General features: G+C 42.0%; 1 protein-coding gene and 1 pseudogene across 1 annotated transcript in view; one reads left to right on the top strand and one right to left on the bottom strand.

Moving 5' to 3' along the window:
* GABBR2 (gamma-aminobutyric acid type B receptor subunit 2) overlaps positions 1-15,462 on the bottom strand; it is a 439,230-nt gene that overhangs the window by 384,876 nt on the left and 38,892 nt on the right. The window lies entirely within an intron of this gene.
* Positions 8,079-8,889, top strand: LOC126083074 (putative tRNA (cytidine(32)/guanosine(34)-2'-O)-methyltransferase; annotated as a pseudogene).

The following is a 15,462-nucleotide window of genomic DNA, read 5'->3' on the forward strand; positions in this document are numbered from 1 at the left end:
ATGTACTTGCTAACACAAGTAAAACTGGGTAACTTTTCCCATTAGATAGTGTCACCAGGACCTGCCTTTCAGCAGTCATCCCACAGTGCAGACAGTTGTCTGCTCCAATCCATCACTCTGTCAACCCTCCAAAGGCAAAAACAGCATCTGTCCCATCAAGAGTCATTTCCTTCCTCAATGTGGCATCTAAAAAAATGGCTCTTCCAAGGAACCAGTGACAGTATCCTTCAGGAGTGGACTTTCTTCCTACAGCTATAGGTGCAGGGCACTTTGTTCAGGTAACGCAGAAGGGAGAAAGCCCTGGCTTTGGAGGGTAACATGTGACCTTACTAATGTCATATGCTAACAGTTGCGGCTTATAGTGATCACAGCTACATATGTACATGTTATGGGACCCCCAACTCACATATCCAAAAGACCCTGATCTGAAAGCAACAAAAAACAGAAAGGAAGCAGACAAGCGCTCTGGAAAGCCACAGGCAGATCATACCCTGAAATTAAAAGCTTTCCTTCACAACAGCTGTTCTTCCACATAGCTAAAGCTGATTTATTCTCTCTTGGGCAAAATACTCATAAGTCTGATCACATGGAAGATTCACTTTATGAAGCTGAAGAGCTGGTGTTATCTCAGACCAAAAAAACTACCACACTTCTCTAAAGCAGTTGGGGTGTTTTAGATACTGTGAATCATGTAATGGATCATGTATACCTTCTTGCTTTGGCCACTAGGAAGCTCAGGGCCAAGTTTCTAATTCACTTTTACCCTAAATTCCTCTCTTCATTTTACAATTCTTGTTTTAGCATCTTTTTTTCTTAATTCTTCAATTGATCTATTTATTTTAAACCACTACATTATGGAAAAAATTTTAATTATGTTTTTCTTTTTATTTATTTATTTGTTTGTTTAGTTTATATTTGTAACACTGTCTTATTCACTGAAGAAAATGACAAGATTTAGATCAGAGGTCAGCAAACTTTTTTTGTAAAGGCTCAGATAGTAAATATTTTAGGCTTCGCGGCCATATATCTCTCACATATTCTTCATTTGGGTTTTTTTTAAAACACTTCAAAAATGTAAAAACCACTCCCAGTTTGCAGCTCATAAAAAAACAGGTGGTATAGTTTGCTGACTCCTGCTATAGATATATATTTTTTAATTATACTGTAATTTACTCAAAATAATACCACTAAAATTATGGCATATATCCTTTAAGACATTTTTACATGCTTGTTTTGGTGAAATCTGGATTATATTACACATACTATTTTGTAACCTACTTTTTCATTTAACAATAAATCATTAATATCTTTCTATGTCAAAACTGGATACAGAAATATTGTATAGATATTGCATAGATCTAACAAAATTTATTCAACCAATCCCCCTCTCCTTGAACACTTAGCTTGTTTCCATTTTTCACTATTATAGCTCCTAGAACCCAGTGCTGTCGAGTCAATTCTGACTCATAGCGACCCACACTCCAATTTTACCTTAAGATAAATTCTAGAAATTAATTTTTAGATGAAAGATATACATATTTTAAACTTGTTTGATAAATATTCTTAGATCGCTCTCCAGAAAAGTTATACCAGTTTATACAACGCTCCCACAAGCAGTATGAGAATATACATTTCTCTAATCACCAAAAATAGGTATCACCTTTTTTTATCTTCAGCAATCTGATAGGTAAAAATGTCATCTTAATGCTTTAATTTGAATTTCTTTAATAATGAGTATCTATATTTTTATATTTATAACCAGGTTATATTTTTTTAACTGCATTTATTTACCAATTGTATTTATCCTTTTTTGTTTTGTTGTTAATATCCTGCTTGGGTATGTATTAGTTTCCTATTGTTGCTGTACCAAATAACCATAAAGTTAGTGACTTAAAACAACACAAATTTATTATCATAAGTTCAGGAGGTCAGACGTCCAACGTGAATCTTATGGGGCTAAAGTCAAGGTGTTGGTAGGTCTGGTTCCTGCTGGAGGCTCTGAAATGAGAATCTCTTTTCCTATCTTTTTCCGCTTATTGAGGCCACCTGCGTTTCTTGGCTGCTGGCCATTTCCTTGCATCACTCAAATTTTTTGACTCCGTCATCACATCTCCTACTACTTACTCTGACTCCTGCCTCCCTCTTGTAAGGACCCTTATGATTATATTGGATTCACCTGGTGGCAGAATGATTAAGAGCAATGGCTGCTAGCCAAACGGTCAGCAGTTCAAATCTACCAGCTGCTTCTTCGAAACCCTATGGGATAGTTCTACTCTGTCCTATAGGGTCATTATGAGTTGCAATTGACTTGATGGCAGTGAGTTTGGCTCTTTTTTTTTTTTTTTTGGATAATCTCCGCTACTCTCTTCATCTCAAGACCCGTAACTTTCTACCTTGCTCAGCACAAAACCCCTAACTGTATCCAGATACGTGTGCCTACTCCAATCACCCCTACGTAGCCCTGCCCACCTAGGACTGTAGGTGAGAGCCTGCACCACACACTCGGTGACTGGCAACCTAAACACCTGAGCTGAATTCACACAAGAAAAACAAATGACTCCTGGGCTCACATACCTAGTAATAGCTCTAACTACCTGGTGAGGGCTTCAAAAATGCCAATAATCAAAGTAGCTCCCAGGACCAGCCTATTTTGGCATATCAAAACAAGAGGCTAGGATACAGTAAGCAAACATAAAGTAAATAAATACAATAACTTATTGACGGCTCAGAGACAACAGTCAATATCAAATCACATAAAGAGGCAGATCATGATGGCTTCAGTAAGAGACCAAAACAAAGAACCAAGAAACCTCCTGGAGGAAGATAAAATCTTGGAGGTAGAATTCAAAATACTAACATACTGAGCTCTTCAAGAGATCAGGAAGGAGATCAGGCAAAATGCAAACCAAGCCAAGGAACACACAGACAAAGCAAAAGAGAAAAAAAGAAGGTTATACAAGAGCATAATGACAAATTTAACAGGCTGCAAGAATCCATAAAGAGACCACAAACAGAAATCTAAAAGATTAACAATCAGGTTTCAGAATTAGACAACTCAATAGAAAGTTACAGGAGCAGAATTGAGGCAATGGAAGTCAGAATTAGTGAGGCTGAAGACAAAGCACTTGACACCAACTTATTTGAGGAAAAATCAGATAAAAGAATTTTAAAAAATGAATAAATCTTAAGAATTATGTGGGACTCCATCAAGAGGAATAACCTGCAAGTGATTGGAGTGCCAGAATGGGGGGGGGTGGATAACGGAAAATACAGAGAGAATTGTTGAAGAGTTGCTGGCACAAAACTTCTCTGATATCATGAAAGATGAGAAAATATCTATCCAAAAAGCTCATTGAAGCCACACAAGGTAGATAACAAAAGAAAATCACCAAGACATATTACAATCAAACTTCCCAAAACCAAAGATAAAGAGAGAATTTTTAGAGAGGAGCCAGGGATAAACAAAAAGTCATCTACAAATGAGAGTCAATAAGACTAAACTCTGACTACTCAGCAGAAACCATGTAGGCAAGAAGGTAATGGGAAGACATATATAAAGCTTTGAAGGGAAAAAAAAAATTGTCAGCCAGGAATTATATATCCAAGAAAACTGTCTCTCAGATATGACAGTGAAATTAGGGTATTTCCAAATAAACAGAAGTTAAGGGAATTTGTAAAAATGAAATAAAAATTACAAGAAATACTAAAGGGAGTCAGATAACAACCCAAGACTAGTGAATAGGACAGACAACCAAGTATCAACCAAGATAGGGAAGTCACAAAAATAAATAAAAGCTAAAACACTGAAACTAGGAAAACAGAGACATCAATATGCAAAAGATGAAAACATTAAAACAGAAAAGAGGGACTAAATAATGTAGTCATAGATCTTTCATATGGAAAGGAAGTCAAGACGATATTAAGAAATAAAAGATTGGTTTAAACATTGAAAAATAGAGACAGATATTAAGGTAACCACAAAGAAAACTAACAATCCTACACGTCAAAATAAAACAGAAGTAAAACATGGACTCAGCAAATACACAAGCAACAACAATGAAAAAGAGGAAAAGATAATATATAAAGAAAAATGACAGTACAAAAATTAAGTAGAGCAAAGAAACTGTCAACAACACACACACAAAAAAAATACCTCAAAACGACAGCACTAAACTAATACCTATCAATAATTACGCTGAATGTAAATGGACTAAACACATCAATAAAGACACAGAGAGAGGCAGAATGGATTAAAAAACATGATCCGTCTATATGCTGCCTACAAAAGACACACCTTAGACTTAAAGACACAAACAAACTAAACTCAAAGGATGGAAAAAATATATCAAACAAACAGCAATCAAAACTGAGCAGGAGCGGCAATATTAATCTCTGACAAAATAGACTTTAAAGCAAAATCCACCACAAAGGATAAGGAAGAACACTATATAATGATTAAAGGAGGACATAACCATAATAAATATTTACGCACCCAATGACAGGGCTCCAAAATACATAAACTCTAACAGCACTGAAAAGAAAGAAAGCTCCACAATAATAGTAAGAGACTTCAGCACACCACTTTTGGTGAAGGACAGAACAACCAGAAAGAAGACCAATAAAGACATGGAAGATCTATATGCCACAAACAACCAACTTGACCTCATACACACATACAGAACACTCCACCCAAAAGCAGCCAAGTATACTTTCTTTTCCGATGCACATGTAACATTCTCCAGAATAGAACACATATTAGGCCACAAAACAAGCCTTAACAGAATCCAAAAACATTGAAATATTACAAAGCATCTTTTCTGACCATACAGTTATAAAAGTAGAAAACAATAACAGAAAAACCAAGGAAAAAAATCAAATACATGGAAACTGAACAACACCTTGCTCAAAAACTACTGGGTTATAGAAGAAATCAAGAATAATATAAAGAAATTCACAGAAATCAAATGAGAATGGAAACACAACCTATCAGAACTTTTGGGACACAGCAAAAGCAGTGCTCAGAGGTCAGAATATAGCAATAAATGCACACATCCAAAAGGACGAAAGAGCTAAAATCAAAACATTAACCCTACATCTCGAACAAATAGAGAACAGCAAAAGAAGCCCTCAGGCACCAGAAGAAAGGAATAAAAGTAAGAGGAGAAATAAATGAAATAGAAAAACAACTAAAAGTGTTAACAAGACCAAAAGCTGGTTCTTTGAAAAGATCAACAAAATCAATAAACCATTGACCAAACTGACAAAAGAGAAACAGGAGAGGAAGCAAATAACCCCAACAAGAAGTGAGTTGGGGGATATCACAACAGACCCAACTGAAATTAAAAGAATCATAACATAATACTACAAAAAATTACACTCTAACAAATTTGAAAACCTAGAGAAAATAGACAAATTTCTAGAAACACACTACCTACCTAAACTAATACAAACAGAGGTAGAACAACTAAATAAACCTACAACAAAAGAAGAGATTGGAGAGGTAATTTAGAAACTACCCCCCCCCCAAAAAAAAACCCTGGCCCTGACAGATTCACTGGAGAATTCTACCAAACTTTCAGAGAAGCATTAACACCAATACTACTAAAGGTATTTCAGAGCACAGAAAAAGACGGAATGCTCCCAAACTCATTCTATGAAGCCGGCATAATCTTGATACCAAAATCAGGCAAAGACACCACAAAAAAGAAAATTATAGACCAATAGCCCTCATGAACATAGATGCAAAAATCCTCAACAAAATTCTAGCCAATAGAAGTCAACAACATATCAAAATGTAATTCATCATGACCAAGTAGGATTCATACGAGATATGCAGGGATGGTTCAATATTAGAAAAACAATCAATGTAATCCATTACATAAATAAAACAAAAGATAAGAACCACATGATCTTACCAATTGATACAGAAAAGCATTTGACAAAGTCCAGCACTCATTCATGGTAAAAACTCTCATTAATCCAAAAAACACAAAATAATAAATGTTAGAGAGGTTGTGGAGAGGCTAGAACACTTACACACTGCCAGTGGGAATGTAAAATGGTACAACCACTTGGAAATCGATTTGGTGCTTCCTTAAAAAGCTAGAAACAGAAGTACCATACGGTCCAGGAATCCCACTCCTTGGAATATATCCTAGAGAAATAAGAGCCGTCACACAGATATATGTACATCCATGTTCATGGCAGCACTGTTCACAATCACAAAAAGATGGAAACAACCTAGGTGCCCAGCAACAGACAAATGGATAAACAAATTATGGTATATACATACAATGGAATACTACACAACGATAAAGAACAATGATGAATCAGCAAAACATCTCATGACATGGATGAATCTGGAAGGCATTATGCTGAGCGAAATTAGACAGTCACAAAAGGACAAAATATTGTATGAGACCACTATTATAAGAACTCAAGAAAAGGTTTAAACACAGAAGAAAACATTCTTTGATAGTTACGAGTGTGGGGAGGGAGAGGATGGGGAATTCACTAACTAGATAAAAAAAACTAGATAGTAGACAAGAATTAGGGAAGTCAGCACAACTGGACTAAACCAAAAGCTAAGAAGTTTCCCGAACACAACCAAATCCTCCAAGGGACAGAGTAGCAGGGGCGGAGGTCTGGGGACATGGTTTCGGGGGACATCTAGGTCAACTGGCATAACAAAGTTTATTAAGAAAATATTCTGCATCCCACTTTTGTGAGCGGAATCTGGGGTCTTAAAAGCTTGCGAATGGTCATCTAAGATGCGTCCACTGGTCCCAACCCACCTCGAGCAAAGGAGAATGAAGAACACCAAAGATACAAGGAAAATGTTACCCCAAGAGACAAAAGAACCACATAAACCAGGACTCCATCAGCCTGAGACCAGAAGAACTAGATGGTACCTGGCTACCACCAATGACCACCCTGACAGGAAACACAACAGAGAGTCCCTGAAGGATTAGGAGAATAGTGGGGTGCACAACTCAAATTCACGTAAAAAGACCAGAGTCAATGCTCTGACTGAGACAAGAGGAACCCCAGAAGACATGGCTCCCGGACTCTCTGTTAACTCAAAACTAAAACCATCCCCAAAGCCAGCTCTTCTGACAAAGATTAGACTGGACTATAAAACATAAAATAATACTTGTGAAGACTGTCCTCCTTAGTTCAAGTGCATACGCAGACTAAATGGGCAGCTCCTGTCTGGAGGCGGGATGAAAAGTCGGAAAGCCACAGGAGCTGGCTGAATGGACACAGGAAACCCAAGGTGGAAAGGGGAATGTGCTGTCACATTATAGGGATTGCAACTAGGGTCACATAACATTGTGTGTATAAATTTTTGTATAAGAAATTAACTTGAGCTGTAAACTTTCACCTAAAGCACAATTAAAAAAAAAAAAAAAAAGACCCTTAACTTAATCACATCTGCAAAGCCCGTTCTGCCATATAAGGTAACATGCACAAACTCCAGGGGTTAGGGTATAGACATCTTTGGAGGGCCGTTATTCTGTCTACCACAGCAGGCCCTTTGGCCATTGTTCCTAAGAGTGCTCATCTCTTTCTTTATTTTTCCTTTTGTACATTAAAGATAGGTTTATTATATTGTAGTGGATGTTATAGTGTACTGCCCAGATATCCCCTCAAAGCCAAGACACTTAGAACACAAGATGATGAAAGTCACGTCGTAGGTTCGCGGCAGGTGCAGGCCACACCGGAGCCTCCTGGAACAACCTGCCAACTGGGCTGCATTGCACAACAGGATTTGGGTCAGCTAAGGGCACAAACTGAAGCTCTAGGGATTTCTCTCCCTTTTGCACGCTTGACAAGACTCTGGCTTCTCATGGGAGCCTCCTTCCCTCCACTCTGAAAGCTAAGGTAGGCCCTTGGGCACTGAGGCTGTGGATCCAGGCCTAGGCTCTGTGGGGGCGTGCCCGTGCTGTCCTGCCAGCGGAGGAAGGAACGAGGTCAGACCTGGGCATTGGCGGCAGCAAGTCCTGGCAGTTGGCACTGGGTGGGCTCCAGACTCTAGTTTACTGTTGGCAGATCCCTGGGCAAACAGACTGCATGAGATGGAATGGACATCAAAAGACAAGCAGGATGTCTACTATCGCCTGGCCAAGGAGAATGGCTGGCATGCCCACAGTGCTTTCAAGTTACTACAACTCGATAAGGGATTCCAACTCTTCCAAGGCGTGATGTGAGCTGCTGACCTATGCACAGCCGTGGGCAGCTGAAGCCAGATGCTGAGTCAGAAGATTGGGGGTGGACATGTGGTGCCCATGGACCTACCGGCTATGGCTCTGGCTGCCAGGTGTGTTACAGACCCAGGGGGACATCACCTAGCTATCCACTGCCAAGGAGATCATTCAGCACTTTGAGCACTGCCCTGCAGACCTAGTGGTGTGTGATGGGCTCCGATGTAACTGGCCTTCATGAAGTGGGTGAGTGCATGCAGGCCCAGCCCCTCCTAGCTTCTCTGAACATTGCCACTCGTTTTGAAACCAGTGGGCTGCTTTATGGCCAAGATATTCTGAGGCCATGATGTGATGCTAATCTACAGCCAGTCGCCTGTCGTCTTCTCCAATGTGGTGTGTGCCAAGCCCAGAAGCAGATGAAGCTCCAGCATTGAGGCTGTTGCTGTTCATCAGGGTTATGGCCCTTCTGAGAGCTTCGAACCAGACCTGACCAAACACCTGCTGGACCGCTCTTACCACCCAGATTTCAACCAGCTGGATGGCCCACTGGCATCCTTGAGCTGTTTGTGACTTGTGGAGTCCTGAGTGCCCATGATTCTGACCACAGGTACCCAGGCTCTGAGCACAATTACACTCTTCCCACACAGCCCCCATCTCTCCATCATACCAACAGCCTACACACTGAAGAAGATGGGGCATCTGGCCAAGGAGATTCACCCCAGGAGACCCCATCAGCACAGTGGATGTGCTGCCTCCAACCCCTGGCCATCCCACCACTCCAACCCTGCTGGCCTCTGAGTTGGGAGATAGTGATGTGAATTGTTCACTTTAAGACATTAAGGGCCTGAACATGCAAGCCCTGAGCAGAATCTGCAACAAACACATAAACAACAAAAGAGACATTGCAGAATGTCTGTCTATACTGCACTGGGAATTCTAGAGTGAGGTCTTGCCTCTTTTCTAGGTAAAGCTTTCCAGGGGTGTCCTAATTATGCCCAGAATTTACCCCCAAAGCAGAAGTTCTTAACCTGGAGAAAAGTGAAGGGTATCCATGAACTTGATGAGGGAAATACTACATCTTTATTTTCATTAATGTAACTGAAATTTCATTTCACTCACAATTAATACTGGCAATAAATCACAATAGTAAAAGCGATACCTGTAACTTTCTTACCAATACAAATCATTTATTTTTTATGTTACATTACAATTTTTGCTGGTATCTTGCAATGTTCTTCACATGCATTACTACTTTGAATCACGGTAGATATTATTTGATGTACTAATAAAGAAGTCCATATATTACCTAAAAAATTTAAAGAAAAAAAAAAGGCACTTATTCTCCAAGCTACTAGGAGTGTTGGTCTGGTGGCCATGGAACTAAGTTGAGGCCTTGACTGAAGTTGCATTGCAATTCAACTTGTCCCTCTGCCCAATCCTGCTATCCTCACTCTCTTATAGGTGTTGTTCCTGAGAGGACTTCCCCCCGCCAAAATTCCTGCACACAAATCTTAGAGTCTCATTTCCCAGGGAACCCAACCTAAGAAGGTGGCATCAGAAGTAGTCCTAGCAGCAGAATCTAATATGAGGTTTTGGAGCTGGCACTGAGGACCGTCGCTGTGGTAGGTGGAGTGTTCTCAGAGCCCCTGGCACGCTGAAGCAGTGATTTTTTTTTTAACACTTTCACCAACATGAGCTGGAATGGGATATTGGCAGGGGCGCTATCTGAGGCACTTGAGAGGTTCGAGGGAAGCAGTAATTATAAGGAACTTTGAATCAGATGGCTGTTGCTGGGAGCTATCGATGTGCTGGAGAAAGACAAAGAGAGGCTGAGGGTAATTAATCACCAATTTAGACGAAGCGTGGAAGTCCAAGAACCTCCTTGGATTATATAAAGAGACCTGCATCTCCCATAGGTGAAGGGCAGAAAGAGTTGAGCATCAGACCCAAGGCTTATTTAAAATGGAGTAGCGGTCCAGAGAAGGCTGAATTCTCGACCCTGACAAAGCCGCTGTGCCTAAGTCTGATTGGGGAATGGGACCACAGGACTAGGAATGGAGACGTCAGGTTTATGTATTCACAAGTTTTGAATCCCCAGGTTTTCCTGAGCCCTCTGGGCCTGCAGTAGTGGCCCACACCTCTCTAGTATAAACTTGTGGTATCCCCTCACTTAAAGATGATGCAGATCCCACCTTGGAGAGAGGCACCTGGGGTCTCAAACACTAGCAAGCGGCCATCTAAGATGCATCAATTGGTCTCAACCCACCTGGAATAAAGGAGAATGAAGAACACCAAGGACACAAGGTGATTACGAACCCAAGAGACAGAAAGGGCCACATAAACCAGAGACTACATCACCCTGAGACCAGAAGAACTAGATGGTGCCTGGCTACAACCGATGACTGCCCTGACAGGGAACGCAACAGAGAAACCGAGGGAGCAAGAGAGCAGTGGGATGCAGACCCCAAATTCTCATAGAAAGACCAGACTTAATGGTCTGACTGAGGCTAGAAGGACCCCAGCGGTCATGGCCCCCAGACCTTCTGTTGCTCCAGGATAGGAACCATTCCCAAAGCCAACTCTTCAGACAGGGATTGGACAGGACAATCGGTTGGAGAGGGATGCTGTTGAGGGGTGAGCTTCTTGGATCAGGTGGACACTTGAGACTATGTTGGCATCTCCTCCCTGGAGGGGAGGTGAGAGAGTAGAGGGGGTTAGAAGCTGGCGAAATGGACACGAAAAGAGAGTGGAGGGAGGTAGTGCACTGTCTCATTAGGGGGAGAACAATTGGGAATATGTAGCAAGGTATATGTAAGTTTTTGTGTGAGAGACTGACTTGATTTGTAAACTTTCACTTAAAGCACAAAAAAAAAAAAAAAAGACTGCGTGGAAGAAAACCAAGTAGTCTGCTGACAACTGGCACTTACTTTGCAGACATGACCCAAGTTAAGCTGCTCCAGCCCGCTCCAGCTCTTTGTACTATCCTAGCTAAGGCAGAAGACATCTGAGTGAGGAAGCCACTTTCGACATTCTAGTCCCACCGATGACATGTGAAACAGACATGAGATAAGCCATCTCTGCTGTGTCTTGCCCAAATCCTTGATCTATGGCGATGCGCAAAATAATAAAACGGTTGTTTTAAGCCAAAAAAAAAAAAAAAAGATGATGCAAAGACAGCATTACCTGTATCTCCTTAGGACTTATCCCCTTAACCCCCTCCTGGTACCACACCGAAAACTAGAGTCAAATGACAACACAGCCCAGGCAGGGAAGGACTGGGCTTGCTAAGGACAAACAGGTCATATACACCAGCCAACATGTTCCACAGGATCCAGGAGGTTAGATATCAGACTGGACTCTGAGGGTGGCAGATCAAGCGGAGTGGAACATTAATTGGTTTATTGATATGGGAGGACTCTCCAACGATACAAGATTTAATATCAGGGCAAGTACTCTGAGAGAGGGTGTTAACATGATGGCTCTTAGAAGACTGGCTCACGCTAAGTGAAGTCAAAATGACAGAACTGTCATAAAGACAGTGGAGGAAAGAAACAAAAAGCTCAGGGAAGTGAGAACAGGATGGATATACTACCAAGGCTAGGACACCCACGAGGAGACTTTGCTCTGTGTGTGTGAGGAGGGGGTCCCTGGAGGAGGGGTAACAAACCAGTGAGAAGCTCAGTGGTGGCTCTCCTCTGTGGGCCAGACCTGATGGCAGAAGACGCTGTTACAGCAATGGGAACAACAGGAACCCAAAGTAATAAGAGGTCAGGCAACAGCACTTAACTGTCAGAAGAAAGTCGGGTACCATTATAATGAGTGGTGAGGTCAGAGGGCTGGTCAGAGGGGCCTAATCCATAGAGACCTATGAAGATGGTTAACAGAACACAGTGTTCCTGCTCGTCTATGAAAATGGATGGGCAGCCAACACGAGTATTACTTAACTTATATAATCAAAAAATAAAAAATCAAGAATGGATAATCAAGAGGCTGAAGGCAGCTGCATCAATAATAAAAAAAAAAAAAATCATGATCTCTTACCTAGTTTGTCAACCTGAGACATTTTACAGACCTGAAAATCTCTGCATGAAGGAGAGGCTGAGTTCCCACGATGAGGGACCCTGTAACACCACAGCAAGTTTATATAATAATGATTCCCTCAGTCTTTCCCCAGAGGGACCTACAGAATTTATTCAGGTTAACCATAAACTTGGTGTCTTAGTCATCTAGTGCTGCTATAACAGAAATACCACAAGCAGATGGCTTTAACAAAGAGAAATTTATTTCCTCAAGTAAAGTAGGCTAAAAGTCCAAATTCAAGGCCTCAGCTCCAGGGGAAGGCTTTCTCTCTCTGTTAGCTCTGGAAGAAGGTCTTTGTCCTCAAGCTTCCCATGGTCAGGAGCTTCTTAGGCAGGGACCCCAGTTCCAAAGAATGTGCTCTGCTCCTGGTGCTGCTTTCTTGGTGGTATGAGGTCCTCAACTCTCTGCTTGCTTCCCATTCCTTTAATCTCTTGAGAGATAAAAGGTGGTGCAGGGCCACCCCCCAGGGAAACTCCCTTTACCTTGGATCAGGGAGGTGACCTGATTTAGGGTGGTGTTACAATCCCACCCTAATCCTCTTGACATAAAATTACAATCACAAAATGGAGGACAACCACACAATACTGGGAACCATGGCCTAACCAAGTTGATATACACATTTTTGAGGGGACATAATTCAATCCATGACACTTGGGGGAGGGAAAGATCCAGACATTTTGAGTATTGTTAAACACAGGGTCTGAGGTGATACTGATACCAGGGATGCAAAGCATCGTCATGCCATGGCCTACCACCCCTCCCCCCTCCAGTAGAATGGAAATATATAGAGGATAGTTAATAAAGGGTGTCCTGGCCCAGGCCCAGATCATAACGAGTCTTCTGGGTCCACGGACTCATTTGGTGGCTATGTCCCAGGGTTTCAAATGTGTAATACGAAAGGCCACACCTGGCAGTTGGCAGAACCCCCACACTGGTCCTTGGTCTATAGGATAAGAGTTATCCTAGTGAGGAGGGCCAAGTGGAAGCCTCTGAAACTGCTCCCTCCATGTCCCTAGTCAAGATAGTAAATCAAAAACAAGATGGCACCCCGCTGGGGGCGAGGGGAGAGAATGGCAGAAATTAGTGCCACCCTTAAAGACCCAAAGGATAAAAAGGTAGTGACCCTTATCATATTCCCATTTAATTCATCAGTCTGGCCCCTACAAAAACCAGGTGGATCCTGGCAGATCACAGTGAACTCCTGCAAACTCATCCAAGTAGGGTCCCAACTGCATACTATGCCAAAGTGCTACCTCCGCTAAAGCAGATTAACACAGCCTCAGGTACATGGTATGTGGCCACCAAGCTGGCAAATGCATTCTTTTCCATCCCCATGATGTAGGAGGTTCAGAAGCTGCTTGCATTCACATAGAATGTATACCATATACATTTACGGTTTCTACCCAGGGCTATGTTAATTCTCCTACCTTCTCTTACAGTCTGAAGGGATTATCTGGGACTTTGTGCAGAATATCACATTGGTGATTTTCTTTTTTTAATTGTACTTTAGACGAAGGTTTACAGATCAAATTAGTTTCTCATTAAACAATTAATACACACATTGTTTTGTGACACTGGTTGCCAACCCCACGACATGTCAACACTCTTCCCTTCTTGTTCTTGAGTTCCCCATTACCAGCTTTCCGGTCCCCACCTGTCTTCTCATCCTTGGCCCTGGCCTGGTGTGCCCCTTTAGTTTCATTTTGTTTTATGGGCCTGTCTAATCTTTGGTTGAAGGATGAACCTCAGGAGTGACTTCATTACTGAGCTATAAGGGCGTCCAGGGGCTATACTCTCGGGGTTTCTCTAGCCTCTGTCAGACCAATAAGTATGGTCTCTTTTTTTTTTTTTTCCATGAGTTAGAATTTTGTTCTACATTTTTCTCCAGCTCTGTCAGGGACCCTCTATTGTGACCCGTGTCAGAGCAGTTAGTAGTGGTGGCCGGGCACCATCTAGTTGTGCTGGACTCAGCCTGGTGGGGGCTGTGGTACTTGTGGTCCATTAGTTCTTTGGACTCATCTTTCCCTTGTGTCTTTGGTTTTCTTCATTCTCCCTTGCTCCAGAGAGGGTGAGACCGGTGGAGTATCTTAGATGGCTGCTCACAAGCTTTTAAGACCCCAGACGCTACTAACCCAAGTAGGATGTAGAACACTTTCTTTATAAACTATGTTATGCCAATTGAGCTAGATGTTCCCCGAGACCATGGTCCCATGGCCCTGAGCCCAGTAATTCAGTCCCTCAGGGAGTTTGGAACACACTGGTCTTTTATCTCAATGACATCATGCTAATTGAGTCAGTAGAGCAAGAAGTGACTAGTACACTGGAAGCCTTGGTAAGATACGTGTACTCCAGAGGGCAAACCCTCCAAAGGTTCAGGGACCCCCCATATCAGTGAAGTTTTTAGGGATCCAGTGGTCTGATACATGCTCAGACATTTCCTCCAGAGTAAAAAAAAAAAAAAAAAAATTTTTTTTTTTTTTAAAGAACTAATTATTGCATCTTGTACCTTCCAACACTAAGAGGGCCACTTTGGGTTCTAGAAGCAGCATATTACTGATCTGACCCATTTACTGACTGACAGAGAATGCTGCTAGCTTTGAGCAGATCCCAGGGCAGAAAAGGTCTCTGCAGCACGTCTGGACTATAGCATAAGTAGTTCTGACACCTCATTGTATGAACCAGCACACCCTATAGTACTGCAGGCATCTGGTGAGGGTAAAAAAAAACACCATGTGGAGTTTGTGGGAAGCCGAAATAGGATAATCACAACATAGGCCCTAAGGTTCTGGAGCAAGGTCGTACCATCTGCAGCAGAGAACTAAAAAGTCATACAAAAGCAGCCCTTGGTATGCTACTGGGCCCTGGTGGAGACAGTGTGTGCCCCCACTCACCAAAACTGATCTAGCTTCTCACATTGTCCAACATGCCAGCAACAGAGACCCAGGCTGAGTCCCCACATGGCACCAACCCCTGAGGAGTCCAACTAGCCACTTGGAGACAAGCTGGTTACACTGAACATTTTCAACCCTGGAAGGTGGAGCAATACATCTTAATTGGAATCAATACATTCTGGTTATGGGTTTACCTTTCCTGCCTCAGAGCCATGGCCAGCCCCACTATCCGCAGGCCTACAGAGTATTTGATTCACTGGCATGCCATCCTACATAATATCGCCTCG

Source organism: Elephas maximus, chromosome 9 (genome assembly GCF_024166365.1).
Source record: "Elephas maximus indicus isolate mEleMax1 chromosome 9, mEleMax1 primary haplotype, whole genome shotgun sequence".
Classification (NCBI taxonomy): Eukaryota; Metazoa; Chordata; class Mammalia; order Proboscidea; family Elephantidae; genus Elephas; species Elephas maximus.